Source organism: Thalassophryne amazonica, chromosome 2 (assembly GCF_902500255.1).
Source record: "Thalassophryne amazonica chromosome 2, fThaAma1.1, whole genome shotgun sequence".
Lineage (NCBI taxonomy): Eukaryota > Metazoa > Chordata > Actinopteri > Batrachoidiformes > Batrachoididae > Thalassophryne > Thalassophryne amazonica.
Window position 1 is genome coordinate 122,228,320 of NC_047104.1, and position 20,127 is coordinate 122,248,446.

At 40.5% G+C, this 20,127-nt stretch overlaps 1 long non-coding RNA gene across 1 annotated transcript in view; it reads left to right on the forward strand.

Annotated features, from left to right (window-relative positions):
• The window catches only part of LOC117530006, a 29,208-nt gene extending 23,405 nt beyond the window's left edge, over positions 1-5,803 (forward strand). Inside the window, exon 4 of the long non-coding RNA XR_004566168.1 lies at positions 5,793-5,803. This is a non-coding gene — a long non-coding RNA (uncharacterized LOC117530006). The remainder of the gene's footprint in view (positions 1-5,792) is intronic.
• The last annotated feature ends 14,324 nt before the right edge of the window (positions 5,804-20,127 follow it).

A 20,127-nucleotide genomic window follows, 5' to 3' on the forward strand; every position in this document is an offset into this window, starting at 1 on the left:
ATATTATCAATTATTAATGTCTTTACTTTGATTTGCTGTCTTTGATTTTGTCTTTGATCTCATTCTCCATATAAACATTTATATATATGTGTTTCAATTCAATATCAATGTGTTTCATTTTAATATTACTCTTTGTTAATCACTGAATTGCTAAAGTAGTTATATTCACTACGTTGATTGATTGATACATATCTATTCACTATATTCAGTGAACTGTTTAAGTAATCGTTATACTGCTCACAAGGGAAGATCAACCTTTGGGTCAGTGAGAGGGCAGACTGTTTTGCTGAGATCATGTTTTTGCTGAGCACAGATGTACGTTCTAATTAACAGTCCAGCCTTGAGCAGGGAGCGGTGTGACCTGTGTATTAGTTCAGGGTTACGCTGTTTACTTTGTGAGACTGGAGGCTTAAAGCCATAACAATTTCATATCGATGTGAGACCAGACTTTGTGTCGCTAGCATGTTTTGGTATTTTGTCATTCCTATATGCTTGTATGTAACTTTATTCTAATAAATATGGGAGGCAGATGGGCGGGGCCCTTCAGAGCTGATGGGACGGTTGGTGATGAGGGTTAAGCTCGTTTGCTCTCTCCTGATCAGGAAAAGAAATTCAGTGTCTCCTGCGTGATTATTTTCTGTGTTGACTAAGTTGTTCTTTTCAGGTCCAGCTCTGACACTCCCCCACATGTTTCCTCAATCTTGCACAGTTACTCAGTTTTTGGGAATTGCCTGTTCCAGAAAGATTCACCATTCAATACCATGATATTTCTAAGTTCAATAAATATTCACTGAGTTGCAAATGTTCATGTATCCGTCCCCTAACCTATCGTTGGTTGTGAAAACGATGATCTACTGTAAAATTATTTTTAAACAATGCCAATAATTGTGTCATCCATAAATTTAATGTCTGGATTTGTTCATGTTAATTTTTTAAATGGAAAAAAATCCATATATCAAATAGATATTTTGTATTGCTTTGTGGTTGCTGTTCAATACCTTTGGATATTTTATTAAACCTTCGAATGATACAAAAAGTGGTTCTATTGCATTTATTTCAGAACATACTTTAAATTCATTGCTGAAAATAAAGGGGGTGCCAGTAATTTTGACCGGGGCTATAGCTGCTGAACATACCTCTTAATGGATGTGAAGTTTTGAAATTGACTGGAGTAATAATAAAAATTCCATATGTGCACAAAAATCAAGTCCACAAACTCTAATACATCAAGGTAAAATATTCATAGAATTATTTATTATTTGAAGAGCAGTGGAGCAAATTCGTTTTCATTTTAATCACATAGGCAAGGTTTTGCCTCTTGCTGGATTTGCAAACCATTGCCATGCATGAAAGCTTCTTTGCCTGTTTTTTTTATCTTACTAGTTGCCTGAAGGCAGATATTAATTAAAGGATAGCAGTAGTCTCTTAAAAATCACAGTTTCTGGCATTGCAGCATCTGCCATTCTGTCTTATTTAGCACGCTGCCGAGGATTTACTTGAAGCCAATACCTTCAAGCAAATAACAAACCAACATTTTCTGTCAGTCAGTAACCAGCAGTATAACCATTCAGAAGTTAACAGTTTACAGAAGAAATCTAACAACATCTTAAATAATACTTTGGGAAGCTACGCGGTGCATTAGAGATGGAGGAGTCACCATGTTATGCACCTGTGATGATAGACAAAGTGGGTCAGGGTTCCCAAAAGCATCCTAAGGCTAAAATGATTGTAGAATCACTCTTACAAAGCTCTTTAAGCTAAAGAGGTGTTTCCCAAATGCATCATAACAAAAGAGGCTTGTTGAAGTGATTGCAGATTAACGACGACCGCAAGTCCACTCATAGAAGCTTCACATCATTTTCAGTGGCTCCAGAATCTACAGCAGGAACCAACAACTGCATAACTCATCTATGATTTAATATAATTATCATTCAGCTACATTTTAGGTCAAAACTTTTGTCAAGCCAGTGGTGGGCACAGTTCAGCTAACCGCTAATTAGTGAAGCTAAGTTTTTTGTTGGCGGATTAGCTTTTCTGCCAACTTTGAAAACTATCAACGGACCAATTAGCTTCCGCTAAATTTAGTTCTGCCAACTTTCAGTACACTAACTTTTCTCTAGTAAAGTTAGGAGTTTAATGGTCAAAAATGTTTGTAAACCCTAAAAATCATAAATGTTAGTTCCTGGGTGGGTTTCTTGTCAAAATTAAAAGTACACATTACATAAAGTCACTTACTGGCAGTGGTGGGCACAGATAACCAAAAAATTAACTTCGATAACAGATAATCAGATAGCTGAAAAGTTATCTTTGATAAAGATAAACCGATAAACCACCCAAAAATGTGTCGGGAGTTACAGATAACCGATAAATTCCAGTATTGTTTCTAGTATATTTGTAACTACTAATAAACTGAATTTGAGTTTAAACACCACGATCGCTTCTGGAAACATTAAAGCGACAGCAGACCCAAACAATGAGCCCACACTTCTATGTTTGAACATCCTGTTGGAAACTCTTATGTACTACACAGCTTACAGTGCAGAGACAAGCTAAGTGCAATCACCAAGTCCAACTCTCTAGCAATCACAACGCTCTGGTCAGGCGGAGGTCTTGGAAAATAAAGTCACACTGACTTATGGTTTGGTGTATAAATAAAATGAATACTGATAGAATAACTCCATTAATGTCAATTCTGTCGTTTGTACAAAGTTAAAACATAACATATATCTTTTAATGTTGAATAATGCACAAATTCTGAGGTTTTCTAACAAACAGACAGATCGCAAAGGATTCTGGGTAAAATGTGCCTCGGCTAAACACCGATTGGTTCAGTCATTCACTATGTAAACCAGCACGTTAATGTGATGTGTCGTGTGTTGGTGTTTACAGATGTGCTTTTGTAAAATATTCCATTTTTTATTTGTAAAAACAGGCATTTTTACGGAGCCCTGGAAGTGTCATCACAACATGTTTTGCATGTGGAGAGAATGTGAGAATGTTCACATGATTTTTTTATTCATGTGAGAATTTTTTGGACCGAGTTTCAGGTTAATCGCGCGTCCTGCATCGTGTAGTGTACATGGAGTAACAAGCTGCTTTTAACATCTCACGACCACCTCCTGATTGCTGATCGTATGGTCGAATGAAAATCAAATCTGTTTGATATTATTCTGGTCGGCCGTCGTGAGGGTTTTCTGCTGCTGAGGGGCAACAAGCGTCCAACCGCTCGCACTGTGCATGTGCAAACACCGCAGAGCTGTCTTGTAATGTTTTTTTTTTTTTGTCGTTTTGTTTTTAAACTTTGATGTCTCCTATCGAGAGTTTTTGTAAATTAAGTTTGAAAAAACTTGTGATTAAAATATACAGTGTCTGCTCATCTTCAGGACGAATACTGCCATGAACTGCCATGAACACTACTGGCCAGTAGATGGCAATAGAGGCCTTGAAATCTTTCCAAAACAAAATTCCAGATAATCCATGTCTGCTGCGACATTTAAGATGCGTGGAATTTAACAAACGCAAATACAATAACGTCTATAAACCCAGAACATATTCACGAGCGTTTTAGGCACTAGAGTTTAATACTGTTGTCCGTGGAGCCTGAACAGAGTGTCTGAAATGCATTTGTCCTGTCGTGAACGTACTAATCCTACCCATAATTCACTGCTCGGCACAGCATGTCCACACTAAAGCCTTAAAAATTAGCACATTACTTTAAAACTAAAACATATATCTGTTATTTTCACTTTATAAAACTTCAGACATGACAATAATTTTAAATAACTTGTCCAAAATTAGTTTGGTTAAAATTTGAACCATAAGTTAAAAATGTATGCCTCCGGATGACTTGGGTGATATTGCCAGCATATCAGTATGGTATTAAAGGAAATGATTTTTCTTTTTCTTTTCTTAAAAACCAGTTTTTCTTTTGCCTGCAGAGGATAGTGTTCTTCATAGAAGCAGCAGTGTTTTCTGTTTGCAGAGGATGGAACCATACATCTGTTAGAAAACTTTTATCAGGTAGGTGCTCAACTGATTTTTAATTTTAGAAATGTTTGCTGCTGTTCAGCTTTGTTTACATTATCGGTCTAAAAGTTATCGGACAAAAATTCATCGGAAGATAATTAGTCCGATTGTGGTTTTTAAAGTTATCTAAAAAGATAATCTGATAATGAAAACGTTATCTTCGATAATTATCTGTTACTGGATTATCAGAACTGTGCCCACCACTGCTTACTGGAAATCACTAGTTATGAAAAATATCATTGCTGTTCTTTAAATGAGCCTAATGTTTGCCAAAAAACAAACAAAAAAGCAAGAATTGATTAAATCACTTTCTTCTTTCATGGTGTGTGTGTGTGTGTGTGTGAAATACTTCTGTAAGAAGTAATAAGTGCATAAACAACAATTAAGAAAAGGAAAAAAATACTTCTGTAAGAACTGAAGGAGTCAAATAGACCAATGGACAAAACTAAGTTTACTGTCAACAGATATAGTGGAATGGGGCTGTGCACGCATGTAGATAAACAGTACAGGGATGATCAGTCTGTACTTTGTTGGAGTGGGTGGGAGGGGGCATGGTAAATGAGAGGCTCTGGCATCTGTGTGAATGCATGTGTTTGAGTGTGTGTATGCCACAGAAACAAGTTGGGAACCACCGGTCTCAGGTGTAGTCTGATGATGTGAAGTGTCAAGGTTTGATCATTAAATGTGTGCACAAGCTGTAGCATAACCTTAGGCACTGTGGTACACCTGTAGTACAAGATGTTTCTGTAAAACCTCCAGTGATGTCATGGCAAGCATGACAAATTTAACACCTCTACGGAAATACAAGGAATTATAAAGGGTGTTGAAATTTGTGATGTTAAAAATAAAAATTTTTGAACAGCTTGAAAATTTAGCTGCAGTTTAAACAAAATGTCAGCACAGTTTTTAATTCATGCAATAAAATGCAAATTAATTATTTAAAAATAGTACAATGTGATTTTGTGTGATTTTTTTTTCTCCCCCTCTAGCTGCCACCTTATCGTGGTGGGGGAGTTTGCGTACCTGGATAATCCTAGGAGCTATGTTGTCGGGGGTTTTGTGCTCCCTGTAGGGTCTCCCAAGGCAAACAGGTCCTAGGTGACGGGTCAGACTAAGGGCAGTTCAGAACCTCCATGACCAGTAAAAAATCAAGGACCGAGACGTCGCCCGGTATGGCAGAGCCGGGGTCCCACCCTAGAGCCAGGCCTGGGGTTGGGGCTCGCACGTGAGCACCTGGTGGTCAGGCCTTAGCCCATGGGGCCCGGCCAGGCTCAGCCCGAAAGAGCGATGTGGGCCCGCCCTCCTGTGGGTTCACCACCTGCAGAGGGGGCCATGGGGGTCAGGTGCAGAGAGGATTGGGTGGTGGTCGAGGGCGGGTGGCCCGGCGGCCCGGTCCATGCTCACAGCCCCTGGCTGTTGGGACGTGGAATGTCACCTCGCTGGGGGGGAAGGAGCCTGAGTTTGTGTGGGAGGTTGAGAGATACCGACTAGAGATAGTCGGTCTCACCTCCACGCACAGCTTGGGCTCTGGTACCCAACTCCTGGAGAGGGGCTGGACGCTTCATTTTTCTGGCGTTGCCCACAGGGAGAGGTGGAGAGCTGGGGTCGCATTGCTTATTGCTCCCCAGCTCAGTAGCCATGTGTTGGAGTTCACTCCGGTGAACGAGAGGGTTGCGTCCCTACGGCTTCGGGTCGGGGACAGGTCTCTCACCGTTGTCTTGGCCTACGGGCTGAGCAGCAGTGCATAGTACCTGACCTTCCTGGAGTCCCTGGGAGGGGTAATAGATAGCGCTCCGACTGGGGACTCCATTGTTCTCCTGGGGGATTTCAATGCCCACGTGGGCGGCGACAGTGAGACCTGGAGGGGGGTGATCGGGAAGCACGGCCTCCCCGATCTGAGCCCAACCAGTCCACATGTGTTTTGTGGATCTGGAGAAGGCGTTCAACCGTGTCCCTCGGGGCACCCTGTGGGGAGTGCTCCGGGAGTACGGGGTCCGGGGCCCTTTGCTAAGGGCTATCCGGTCCCTGTATGACCACAGCAGGAGCTTGGTTCGCATTGCCAGTAGTAAGTCAAACCTGTTTCCAGTGCACGTTAGCCTCCACCAGGGCTGCCCTTTGTCACTGGTTCTGTTCATTATTTTTATGGACAGAATTTCTAGGTGCAGCCAGGGTGTAGAGGGGGTCTCGTTTGGGAACCACAGAATCTCGTCTCTGCTGTTTGCAGACGATGTGGTTCTGTTGGCTTCGTCAAATCAGGACCTTCAGTGTGCACTGGGGCGGTTTGCAACCGAGTGTGAAGCGTCCGGGATGAAAATCAGCACCTCCAAATCCGAGGCCATGGTTCTTGACTGGAAAAAGGTGCTTTGCCCTCTTCAGGTCGGTGGAGTCTACACAATCATCGTCTATGCCGCAAAGTGGTGATCATATCACTGTGTAGGTATGGATATTAGCAAATTGGTGCCTCCTCCTTGCAGCTGTAGACGTCCCTGCTTGCTGAACTGCACAGAACAGAACCAGTGTAAAAGGTTCGACTGTTCTTTTCTGCAGTTGTCCCCTAGGACAGGCACTCTGCTCCGCTTTGACGGACGGAGGATTCTGCAGTGCTCCCGTTTCTCCGCTGTTCCGCTCAGCAGGATCCCGCTGTCCGGTGGCAAAGTCCACTTAGGATGCAGCACAGAACCAGAACTCTGCACCCAGAACAGGCGCTTGAAAGCAAACAAAGTGTAAGAACAGGTTTGAATTTCACCAGAGAGGACAAACTGCAAAATGTTTGCAGAAGGAGAGCCAGTCTATTAAGGGTTTAGAAACTGAGCTGCGTTCACATTACTAGCTGAGTGACTTGAATAATTAATTGCATTGTATTTTACAGTTTATTCTGTTTAATATTTAAACAACTGAGGTATGTTGGACCAGTTCACAGAACTATATTAGGTGAATATAGCAGAGTGTGAATGTGCCAAATCAAATTATTTGATGTGAGATTTGAGCTCCTTACTGTTTTATGAGCCATCTTAACATCTCAAGTTTAATTTATGTGTTTTTCTTGTTACCTTCCTTTGTGTGTGTGCTCAGAGATCAGATTCAGTCAGTTCTGATTTCATTCTGCTTTCTATGTCATCACTGGTGATATGACAGCTGTGAGATCAGATAACGGTCACTTACAAACAGGAAAAAACAAAACAAAAAAGATTCAGGACTCAGAAATGGACAGACTGTCATCAGAAACCGTAACGATGCAACCAGGGCCAGAAGGAAAGTCAGCACTGCAGAATCATTGGCATCTACAGCAGGTGTCTGTCTTCATTTGTCAGAAATGTCCAACAGAGGATGTAAATCTAAGATTGATCCACACAGTCGAACAAGCTGATCCTTCTGGTGCTACACCATAGACAATATGACTGACAACAGATATAAAAAAGTAGGAAAATGGTGAGACCACTATAAACCTTTTAAAATACTGTTTTAGGTGGTTTTACAAACATCAAGCTAAATATTTAGCTAAACGCTGAGACAAATATGCACTTTAATAAAAGAGCTAACCGTTTCTCCCTAAAAGACAGATTAATATAATGTCTAATGACAGACATTTAGCATGTGAGGGCATATTTATTCAAATATGTAATTTGTGGATGTTTTGTACAAGAGTTATATTGTAGCCTGCAGCCTTTTGATGTCAATTGCAATTTCAGGGGCACTTCTAAAATATTAAAAAATAATAAGAAAATAAGAAAAACTGTCTGTTTGTGCAAAATTTTTGACTTTTTTTGGGGGGGGGGGGGGTCGCTTGGAGGGGGTCTCCCCCGGGGAGTAATACAGTGTAGAACTGCCCATGCTTGTCCTTTATCGAGATAATCCATCCCACCTCAGAGGTGTGGCGTATCAAGATGCTGATTAGACAGCATGATTACTGCAAAGGTGTGCCTTAGGCTGGCCACAATGAAAGGCTACTTGGCTATTATATGGATGGATGGTTATTTTAGAGATGTCTGCATGGACCAGTTGTCTGCCTGAGTAGTTGTCACCCAGGACCCAAGGTGGTTCTGTGGTTGCGGCAAAGAGCATCAACCAAGACTTGACTCAAGCTTGATATTTATTATTATTTATCTACTTGAGTTTGTATTTTCAGTTTCTCTCATTAAATAAAGTACTGTTCTTTCCCGATAGTCTGTGTTCCGTTTGAGTTTTTAATCCAAACATGCACACAGTCAATCTGCTGCCTGTGTATCTGCAACACACAATATGAATATACAGTGTTAGTTTAATCCTAAGAAGGGCAAATGACATCTCTAAAAGATAAGTGTAAATTAAAGAAAAAAAAACTTGCTTCCATTCAGAACCAGTTAATAAGAAAAGAAAATCTTCAAAAGGCCTTACTGCAAGAAACACATTTAGCTCCATTTCCATGATGAATTCTGCATCAAATGAAGTGTATCAAATGTTTTTAATGCTGTTTGAACAGAAATATACTGGTGTGTTTGTTCTTTAACAAATACGTTATACGTTTTGTTAACACTGTAAGTGTTCCACATCAAATCAGCACCAGACACCTCACCTTAAAGCAACGCATTCGAGCCTTTTTACCATAAAATAAAGCGTCAATATAATTTTCATGGTACACTGACTTAAAATGGGCAGAATGGTGTGTCTTTAACCAGCAGTGAAAATGACTCTAGAAAAATGCAAACAGAGGTAGAGGCTGTTAACTATCAGACCAACTTGGCCTACGGGCATCAGGGTGAGCCTTTCTTTGCAAAGGTGTGTCTTGAGAGCCTGATGTAGCATCGTGTAATTTTGTGTACCGGGCAGGAACACCTCTTGTGAGAACTGTGTTTTGCTTTACAGCAATCATTGTTTGCTCCACACACTCAGCACATCCACACTCTGGGACACAGAAGGTGGCGGTAACACAACATTAATACCCCTTCACACTGAATGAGGCCGAAAGCCATCCAAATAAAAATTCGACCCACATTCTGGAAGTGTCATGGTGCATTGGAGGACATCGGACAGCAGTCTGAGAGCAAGCTAAACAGTCGGGCAACATCCTGTGGCCGCCCCCACTATTTTGCACAACCCAGTCTAATGGCAGTTTGTGGCAGCATCACGAAAAGTACATTAACCTATGGGTTCATGACAGTGGCACCAAAATGGGCTGCTTTTCATGATGGGGGCACAAATTCATTTTGTGACGGGGCACAAAATGTGGGGTGACAGAGGGAGTCTGGGGGGTATGGATAGGGGAGGGTTGACACTTACACCATTGTTACAGTCAGGATAAGAGAAGGATTATAAATAGCAAAAAAAAAAATCATGAAAATTGGGCGCTTTTCATGATGGGGGCACGAACAAAAAGTGAGACTGAGCTAGTGCATTTGAGGTTATGGCACCCAAACTGTGGAATGCACTGCCACTACACCTATGTTCCATGGACTCTGATGGAACTTTTAAGGAGAAGCTCAAGACCCTTTTGTACAGACTTGCTTTTAATTCGTTTTATTACCTCCGCCAAGGAGGTTATGTTTTCAGTCGAGTTTGTTTGTCTGTCTGTCTGTTTGTCAGCAGGATAACTCAAAACGTTTTGAACGGATTTTGATGAAATTCTGTGGAGTGGTTGGAAATAACAAGAAGAACAAGTGATTAAATTTTAGTGGTGATCCGGATCACGATCCGGATCCAGGAATTTTTTAAAGGATTCTTCACCATTGTGGGATAGGGGGAATTTTGACATTCTAGTTTATAACTCCACAAAAACAAGGCAGAAAGGCTTGAAAAAAATTAAGGTGTATCATAGTCAAATGTTCTATCAAACAACAAAGTTTGGTGATGATCGGATCCGGATTCCAGATCTGGTGATCCAGAATATGCAAAAATATAGGGAAAATAGAAAATGTGTCAGTGTGAGGTGACAAATGAAGCTAGAGATGCACAGCTAACACCGAGCTGTAGCTGAATCTGTACTGATTCAGTAAGCTGTCATCAGATTTGATGTAGTTTCAAATGTTATGGAGCTAGATCCAGAAGAAAACCGCCATTACAGAAAAATCGTTTTTATACAATAACTTTTGAATTAATAAAGACATAAAAGTGATTCCAAGTTCTAGTGTTATGTTTTCATGGTCAAGGATGTCAAATATAAAGGAAAGAAAAGTGTATGTATCATAGTTTTGATGGTAACACTGAATTGTTGAATAGGTCACTGTGCCAAGGAGGGAATCTCTTTAGGGTCAGTGACCCTATGGCCTTGTGTAGCACATGCAACACATAAATGTTAAAAAACTCATATATTTGCAGTTTAGTTAAATAATAAATTGAATTTTGTCTCTTATTTGTTTTTGTCTATAAGCACATGCAATATCAATATCAGTGCTCAGATGACAGTAGCTTCTGGGAAAGGTGTAAGTTGCAATAAACTGATGCCAAGCGCTAAGGATACATGCTATCCAGTCACAGCAGATGAAACTTTTTTTACTAGCAATCATCATTGTTAGATGTTTTTAGGTTCAATGATTCCACGGCGTCAGTGACCCCATGGCCTTGGCGGAGGTTTGCACTCTCCGAGTGCTTCTAGCGTTATTGATGCTTTTAGTTTCTGTAGTTTTGTTCCTGTGTTCTTACATTCCTGTAAAGCACTTTGTGATTTTATCTTGAAAGGTGCCATACAAATAAACTTTACTTACTTACTAGTTTTGCGCATGTGCAAAACAGTCAATGTGCAGTCAAGGTGGAAATACTGTATATCGAACGGCAGTCAGAGTGCAGTCTGACTGCAATCTGACTACAATCTAAATATTTGTACGGCATGAAAATGGCATTCGAAGCTATCTGATCGCATTTGAGGGGCAGTTCGTCATGATCCGCCACGGTCCAAATGTTCCGACTGTGCCTGAATGCATCACGAGTGCAGTGCAAGTGTTGCTGGTATATATTTCCTCAACCCGCAATCGGACCTCACTCGTCCAATGTAAGTACATTCGTAATAATCTCACTGCCAGACAACTGTCTCGGTAATAATAAAGTGTTCCATCAACATTTGTGCTGCGTTCAGAGGATTATTGCGCACAGCGTGTGCACAAATTCTGCATTTTGTATCTCCTGTTATAAAGCTTCATGATTCAGTGGTATAGACGAGGTGATGTTTTCACTAAAACATCAGATCTAGGCTTGCATCTCAGATGTACCTTCTGGCAAATTGTAGGTAAACTTTCAGATCTTCTTTTTAAGAAAATCCTCCTCTGCTCCACTTCATCATGATGCTGTATAACTGGGGATATAAAATCCAAAACTTGCACTATGCACAATTTCTCCAATCACAGCCATAGAAGCTTATACCTTCTTCTGGGTTGTCTAGGTGTCTTGCTGGCTTTGCTCACTCTTCTCCTTCTTGCACAGTCACTCAGTTTTTGAGAACGGTCTACTCCACACAGATTTACCATAGAGTGCCATACTGTTTGTATTTTTTTTTATAACTGATGTAAATAAAGTCCAAGACATATCCAGTGACTTGAAAATGTTCATGTATCCATCCACGAACTCATATGAAGAAAACTGTCAATAAAACTGATTATATCCAGGTATTAAAGCAAAGGGGCCCACTACTCATGCAACCCATCATCTTGGCTTTTATATTATTAATAAATTTATATCAGGTTGTAGAGATTTACTTTCAGTTTGAGTTTAAGGAAGATAATTTTAGAAATTTTTATATTGAGAAGCCTGGTTTACTTTTTGTATTTGAAATGCCATAAACAAATTAAAATGCATGAAATACCAAGGGGCTAAATACTTTAGCAAGCCACGGTCAAGCAGTCTAAGGGTAATATGGCTCTAAAGCTGAAAATCTGAAATACATTTTTGGAAATTCTTCAAATGCTTCATGAAAATACACGTTTATTCATGTGGATGAACTGTTTTGGTGTTTGAAATGGATTTAATAATGTCTTGGGTTCACAAAAGTCATGGAATATATGAAGAAAAGTCATGATCAGTGCACAATAAATGTCTAAAATGAAAATAAGTAATCTCATTTATTGAGTAGAAATGTTTCCCATCACTCAGCATTACCAAATATTTGAGTGACTTAAATGCAGTGATTCAGAATAAACACTAGATAGTACATGTCAAGCTTCATGGAATGTCAAAAAAAGAGTATTATAACTTTTTTTTTCAACACTACATTTATTTTTAGAACTGCCTGTGCCCAAAACACACCCATTCATATTTACCACTGATGTTTATTTTTCTACAATAAAAAAATGGACAGGGTATAGTGATCATTTTGAAATGCTAAAACTCATACAATTTTGCCAAAGAAAGAAAGAAAGAAACATACTTCTGCTAATACACAGATCTATCACACTATGCACCTGAGGGTTCACATTATGCATGTATGGAAATGAATACACTTACTGATCTTAAATGGATGTCTATTTTTAATTAAATATCTCCTTAAACACCAACATCCATGTTGGTAAAATCTTCACACCTATCCACGTGGCAAATTACTCAATGTGTGTTTGTCCACAATGATATTTCTTTGTCTGAAACTGTTTACAAGTTGGTTCTTCATGATTCTCTGTTTATTGGTCAGTTCCACTCAGAATGCCTGACTCATACATGCTTGAGCCATGTATGCATAGAAACAGATGATGCAGTACCACATGACATTCTCCAGCTTCTCAGATTGGTTGTGAATGAAGGATCATCTGGAGGAAAAATGGAAAGCAGAGCTAATAAGGTGCAGTTTCGGGATGTGTTTGAGCTGAGTCTCTTACATTCTGTTGCTAAAATATGACAAAAAATATTATTGAAAACACTCTTAATATTAAAGTTGAATGGATTGTCAGGAACCCAGTCGTGAGAGGAAACTAGGAACAGATGTGACTGCAACCCTAAATCACAACAGCACACACCCCAAGGATAGCCCCCAGGCAAACAACCCGGAGCACCCGGGTGGACTTGGTAGATAGCTGTGATGTTTGAGTGTGACCACTAGGGGCAGTTACACTATATAAAGAGGATGCCATGCTGAGAGCTGGGAGATGGGAATAATGAGACAGGCGAGTGGGTAACACCCTTAAGTTGTTCTTATAATTGCAGTGTGTCATAAAGTTGCTGTGTTGTTCCTGTGAGGACAGACTCATAATTGCTCCCAGGGCATTGCAAGTAGGCCTTCCGTACCTGGGAGGTGAACTGGGGCCCCCAGACCGAGACTATATCCAGTGGAATGCATGCAGATAGAAGACATAGTGGACCAGTAGGTCTGCAGTTTTCTGAGCTGAAGGGAGCTCAGACAGAAAGGGATGAAGTGGACAGCATTGGAAAAGCAGTCAGCCATGGTGAGGATGACTGAGTGTCCAGTAACAGTAAGTAAGTCCAGTAACAAAATCCAAACAAAACCAGGGATGATAGGGAATCTGAAGAGGATGGAGGAGTCCAGATGGGGGTTGTTGAGAAGTCTTGTCCATGGCACAAATGGAACAAGACAAAACAAAATCCTCAGTCTGAAGCCATGGAGGGCCACCAGAAATGTCTTCTGGCTGTAGACAAAGTGTGATGAATACGAGGGTGACAGGCAAGACTGGATGAGTGACAAAACTGAAGGATCTCCCTTGTGAGGTTCCCAACGATGGGAGAGGGAAGGAGGGCAGAAGTTTTGAGGAAGCAACCAATTAGCATGCTGACTGCAGGAATGTCCACCAGAGCTGTTGCCTGTGAATTGAGTGTTCATTTTTCTTCCATAAGCCATCTCCAAGGTATTTCAGAGACTGCAGACCCCTCCAGTCAGTTCCTCTATTCCTCCAAAGCCTCCTTATAGCCAACTGTTTCCTACATCACAATTGGCTTCAGCCAGGTGCAGATGACAAGAGAAAAATGTGCAGGGTTGCTGTTTACTGTTGGGCTATATCTGAGAAAGCACATCTCCAACCCCACTGTCAGAGTTATAGACCTCCGCAATAAACTGCTGACTGGGATCAGATTAAATGAGGATGGGAGCTGCAATGAAAAGATATTTTAGACATAAAAAAGCCTGATCTGCAGCAGTTATCCAGGCAATATGAGTTTTAGGTGAAGTGAGTGTGGTTAATGGAGAGGGACCTGACTGTAGTTACAGATAAACCTGCACTAAAAGTTTACAAACCCTAGGAAATGAAGTTTTTTGAGAGTAGTCAGAATTGGCCATTCACTAATTGACCTGATCTTGTCTGGATCCAGTTTTATTTTCCCTTGTTCAATAATGAATGCCAAGAAGGTAACTGATGATAAATGGAATGCACACTTTTCAACCTGGATAAATAACAAAATTTTCCACAGCTGCTGGAGAACTTGTTGAACATGTGTCTGATGTTCCTTCAAGTTATTCGAAAAAAAAAAAAAAAAAATCAGTACTCCGTGGGCCAGGTAGGCCATCCACGCCCCCCCCCCCCCCCCCCCAGTACTCTATATTTATATTTAGTAATGCTATTTGGTCTCACCAATGCTTCCCACCACCTTCCAGGTGTTGATTAGTGATGTACTGCGTGACTTCCTCAATCAATCATCATGATCAATTTCAACAACAACCTGTACTCCATGGGCCAGGTAGGCCATCCACGCACCCCCCCCCCCCCCACTACTCTCCGCCATTGGGTTCAACTACTTCTTTGGACCTTCTAGAACACCAAAATCAGGTGCCACCATTGTCAAACTCATTTGGTCCTTCCCGTGGCAGCCATTTTCAAAATGGCCACTACAAACTTGACTAAAGCCCAATAACCTATTTCTGGACCTCTTTTTTTTTTTTTTTTTACTGTTAATGACTTTTAAATCCATATTGTAGCGTAAGAGGGGTATTTTGGGGTTTGCTGGAAAAATGTGGTGTTTGGGGGCCGTATTGAATTTCAAAATGGCTGCCCAAAAATTAAAAAATGCTCTATTTTGAGTATTAAGGCACATAGAGACATGATCTTGGTGTCTAAACATAGGTTTTCAGACCCAAGGAATCCATGTGTACCAACTAAAATGGTCTGCTGTCAGTGGCCATCTTGTATTTTCAAGATGGCTGCCTGTTAATTACATTTCATGGGCTACATATTGTTATTTTAAACCATATAATCTTGATATGACAATGTTTCTGCATAGTTTATTAACATATCACACTCTTATTACATCAGATGGTACCGGTATATGACTAAAGAGGAATAAAATACAATACATACTAACAAATACATATTTAGACAGTTTAAACATATTTACCATTGTTACTTAATGTTGTATGTAATACATAACTCTAATATGTAACACAACTCTAATATTACAATTCCATGTCATTCACAGTTTAGTTTTCATCCTTACTGTCACTCTCTTCTGGGATAACATAACTGTCACTCTTACATGAAATTACATCACTCGATATATACATTGCTATTCAAAGCGTGTTATATGTGACACATCAACTCTAATATTCGAATACCATTTCTTTCACAGTTTAGTTGTCATCATCACTGTCACTGTCTTCTGACAAAACATCACAGTCACTTTCATCTGAGATCACATCACTCTCTACTGCATCATTCTCATCAGAGCTGTAGTCATCATTGCTCTCTACACCATCATCCTCTTGTGCCACATCATGGGGGATAAGAGGTCCTTCAAACCATAATGGTGGTAGTTTGCCATCCAAATATGTCCAGCCATGACCCTCTGTAGGCTTGGGGACTGAGGGTTGAGCAATGTGGGCTCACTTCCAGATGGCTACCTGATAGTTTGCTCTTCTTATGTGTTGTATGAGAGCTTTCCTGCATGGAGGCAGTTGGCACAGGTCAATATGTCTGTCAACATTTATTGTTCCATCTGGGGCCCCACACCTTTCTTTCAAGCGGTCATGACGCAGCTCATCAACTGAGGTTGAATGTGATTTGCCATACATGATACAGGTGAACTTCTCTATGTCTGCATATAGACTGTCTTTAACTTCCCAGTTGTCTCCAAGTTCATCAGTACCATGGAACTCATGAGACCTCAACACTTGTTTGAGAGGCCTCACTTTGCCAATACCTTTGAAGGCACTTGTTGAGTCACAATGAGTGAAGGCATGGAGTCCCAACAGAGCTGTGCAAAGTGGTTGCCCCTATGTGCCTGCAAGCTCGGTTACATCAATCAGTCTTTTATTGTCACCTGTATCTGTATCAAACAGCACTGTAATGGTCATCTTTGAAGCATGGTGAAGAAGAATGAAGAAGATGTCACTGTCAGGAGACCGTACACGTACTGTTTTGTACCCTTGATCTTGTGCATACAGGCAGTAGAGTACAACCCTGGTGTCCGTCCCCTCTTGCGTGGAGTACAAGGAATTGATCTCTGTTCTGACTACTGAGCTGCCATCCTGGCTTTCTAAATGGAAGCAGTGGCCCTGTGTGACTACTAAGATACTCCTGTCAATCAGTTTTGGCCCGAAAGAATCATTTGACCATATTCCTGCCATTGTTTCGACAAGTTGCGTTTTATTGTCATCATTTTGCAGGAAGTTCTTCCAGTTTGCTGGACATTTTGTCTTTGGGCCAGATATTATCAGTTTCTCACTTGAGCCTCTCCGGTCCCTTTCCTGGGTTTTCACAGAATCTTCAGCATACATGTCACTGCTGAACAGAAAGTCAGTCACAGGCATAGTGTCAAACACTTTATGGGCAATCAGGCTGAAGTTTTCTGGGATATTTGTCATTGAGTGGAATGTAGCATTGCCATCTTGAATAAGCAAGGTGTTGTCAGATGGAAGCGGGGCATCATCTACCCTTTTCACCAGGTGGGCAAACCCCTTGGCTTTGTTTGTCTTTGCCATATACCTTATATATGCCATATTTGCCATATATATAGATTATATGGTTTAAAATAACAATATGTAGCCCATGAAATGTAATTAACAGGCAGCCATCTTGAAAATACAAGATGGCCACTGACAGCAGACCATTTTAGTTGGAACCAATGGATTCCTTGGGTCTGAAAACCTATGTTTAGACACCAAGATCATGTCTCTATGTGCCTTAATACTAAAAATAGAGCATTTTTTAATTTTTGGGCTGCCATTTTGAAATCCAATACGGCCGCCAAACACCACATTTTTCCAGCAAACCCCAAAATACCCCTCTTACACTCCAATATGGATTTAAAAGTCATTAACAGTAAAAAAAAAAAAAAAAAAGAGGTCCAGAAATAGGTTATTGGGCTTTAGTCAAGTTTGTAGCGGCCATTTTGAAAATGGCTGCCAGGGGAGGGACCAAATGAGTTTGACGATGGTGGCACCTGATTTTGGTGTTCTAGAAGGTCCAAAGAAGTAGTTGAACCCAATGGCGGAGAGTAGTGGGGGGGGGGGGGTGCGTGGGTGGCCTACCTGGCCCATGGAGTACAGGTTATTGTCGAAATTGATCATGATGATTGATTGAGGAAGTCACGCAGTACATCACTAATCAACACCTGGAAGGTGGTGGAAGCATTGGTGAGACCAAATAGCATTACTAAATATTCAAAATATTAAGCATTGCAGAGATCAAGTTTAGTCAAAATAGAAGCACCATGAAGGGGTTCACAGGAGGAACTAAGAAATGGAATGGGGTAGTTATTTTTCATGTAATATTGTTTAATCCCCTGTAATCAACACAGGGAATGTGAACTCAAAGATCTAAAACTTTTTCTTTGTGCACAAAAGACCTATTTCTCTCAAATATTGTTCACAAATCTGTCTAAAATTGTGTTAGTAAGCACTTCTTTGCCGAGATAAACCATCCCACCTCACAGGTGTGGCATATCAAGCTACTGATTAGACGGCATGATTATTGCACAGGTGCCTTGGGTTGGCCATAATAAAAGGCCACTCTGAAATATTATACAAATAATGAATGTTTATGAGTTCAGTGGTACGAGTTGAATGGTTTGCTCCAGCTTTCACCGAATTAAATATTCGCTCCATTGAAAGAATGTAAAAACATTCATTATTTGTTTTATATAATGGCTAAACTAGATCCTTGTCATTTGATATTTTATTAATTTCTAAACAACAGAAAAGGGACTTACATTTTGGTGTTCCACTGCTGCTAAAGTCCTAATTGTGACGTGTAGTCCAGTGCTGCTGTGCACTGACTTCGTACTTCGAAAAAAAAAAAAGAATTTGTGTAGTTCCTCATTCAAGCCAAAAATCACGTCACCTTTTCACCTTTTCATCTGAACAGTTCTTGATGCATCCAGATGGCTTACACTGGAGTGGATTTTGTGTGTGTTACAAGAATTAGCAGCGTCAGTTAGCTCAATTAAATTGTCGTCTCGGTAGAGTCGTTCTCCCACGCGCGCATACACACAACCAGCTTGGTGCTTGTGTGCACGTGTACTACTGTACCAAAAAAAAAGACTGTGTACATCCTCAGTGCAGCATAAAAAATAAAATAAAATAAAAACATCACGTAGGAAATTCGTCCAGCTTTTCATTCTAACTTTCTGCTAACAGCCATCAAACAGCACAGTGGATTTGTTTTATGTGTGTGTGTGCGTGCACATTTGTGTGTGTTGGTGCGTGTGCATGTGCATGCATGAGCACGTGTACGTGGACAGGCGAGTGTGTGCATGTGTACGCGTGCATGTGTGAGTGGGGAGTGTGTGCGTGTGTGTGTGTGCACAGAGTGCAATGGTACCAAACGTATGGAGCCAAATTTCCACTCTACATGGAAACAAAGTGCACTCTAAATGCAATGCAACACAAATGGGACGAATAATCCATGTTGTGTGACATACAAAGCACCAATCAAATGACGAGGATCCACTCAGCTGTTATATAATCAGTTTTATCACACAGCACAATGCCACCGATGCCACACGTTTTAAGAAAGCATGCAATTGGCATGGTGACTGCAGGAATGTCCACCAGAGCTGTTGCTCGTGAATTGAGTGTTCATTTCTCTACCATAACCTGCCTCCAAAGGCATTTCAGAGAATTTGGCAGTACATTCAAGCAGCCTCACAGCCGCAGACCATGTGACACCACACCAGCCCAGTAGGGTCCCTTTACTGAGCGAGTAGCGTCAACTGAGAACATGGCACCATTTTGGGGCCAATTGTGCTGAACTACTGAATGGACCTTTTATGCGTTCGTCTTTTTTTTTTTTTTAATCATTTAACCACACACAGCAACACATCCATCTACAGGTGCTATCAAAATCAATATAAAAATAGTTAAGCTATCAAATTTTCATGAATTTACAATTTATGATGATTGATTTAATTAATTTAAAGCCCGATTTACACTTCTGCAGACGTGCTTCACAGCTTTAAAATTCTCCGTTGCTGGATTATGCTTTATTCTGAACTAATTTTACCGTCAACAAGATTTTCTTTCTGCAATCATCACCTCTAAATCAAAGGTAAGGTGTACAATTTCCTCTTTTACCGACTCTGTGTTGTAAATTTACTGACTTTTCTGATCCATTTGTAATCAGCGTGCGAACTGCAAAAACTATTAACACATGGAAGAGTGAAAGCAGAAAAGTGTGAAATCACATCCTTTTGCTGTATCTGATTTATCAGGTGCACGTCTGAGTCTGAGCACGGTGTGAAAAAAAATAAACGGCCATTTTTTAATCACGAAAATAACTCCAGTCCCACATGCATGGGGTTTTTAATGGAAATACACTGCGATCGGATGGGACATTTCATCCAATATGAGCAAATAATATGTTATACAAAACCCATTATATACAGTGTTTATTACATGGAAAACAATACAAAAACATTGCAACTTTTTTTTGTCTGGTGACTGAGAATATCAGGTTTACACGATGACGGTTTAGGTGAGTTTTACTTTACACTGGACTGAACACTAAATTTACCTCCCAAAGTCTGATGATGAAGTCGCTTTCCATCCCATGCGGCTGACTTTATTTTCCCAAATTTTCCTTCTGTTCGGATCTGAAGAGAATCTGTACATCTTGAACCCCTTGTTGTGTCTATTTGTGCATCCAAATGCACAGCAACCTGGCATTTTCAGTGATTGAATTAATAAAATAGCTGGATTTACATGCAGACAGATTAACAGTGAACACTATTTTGGCCCCAAGATGGCACCACGAGTCACGTGACCTTGTT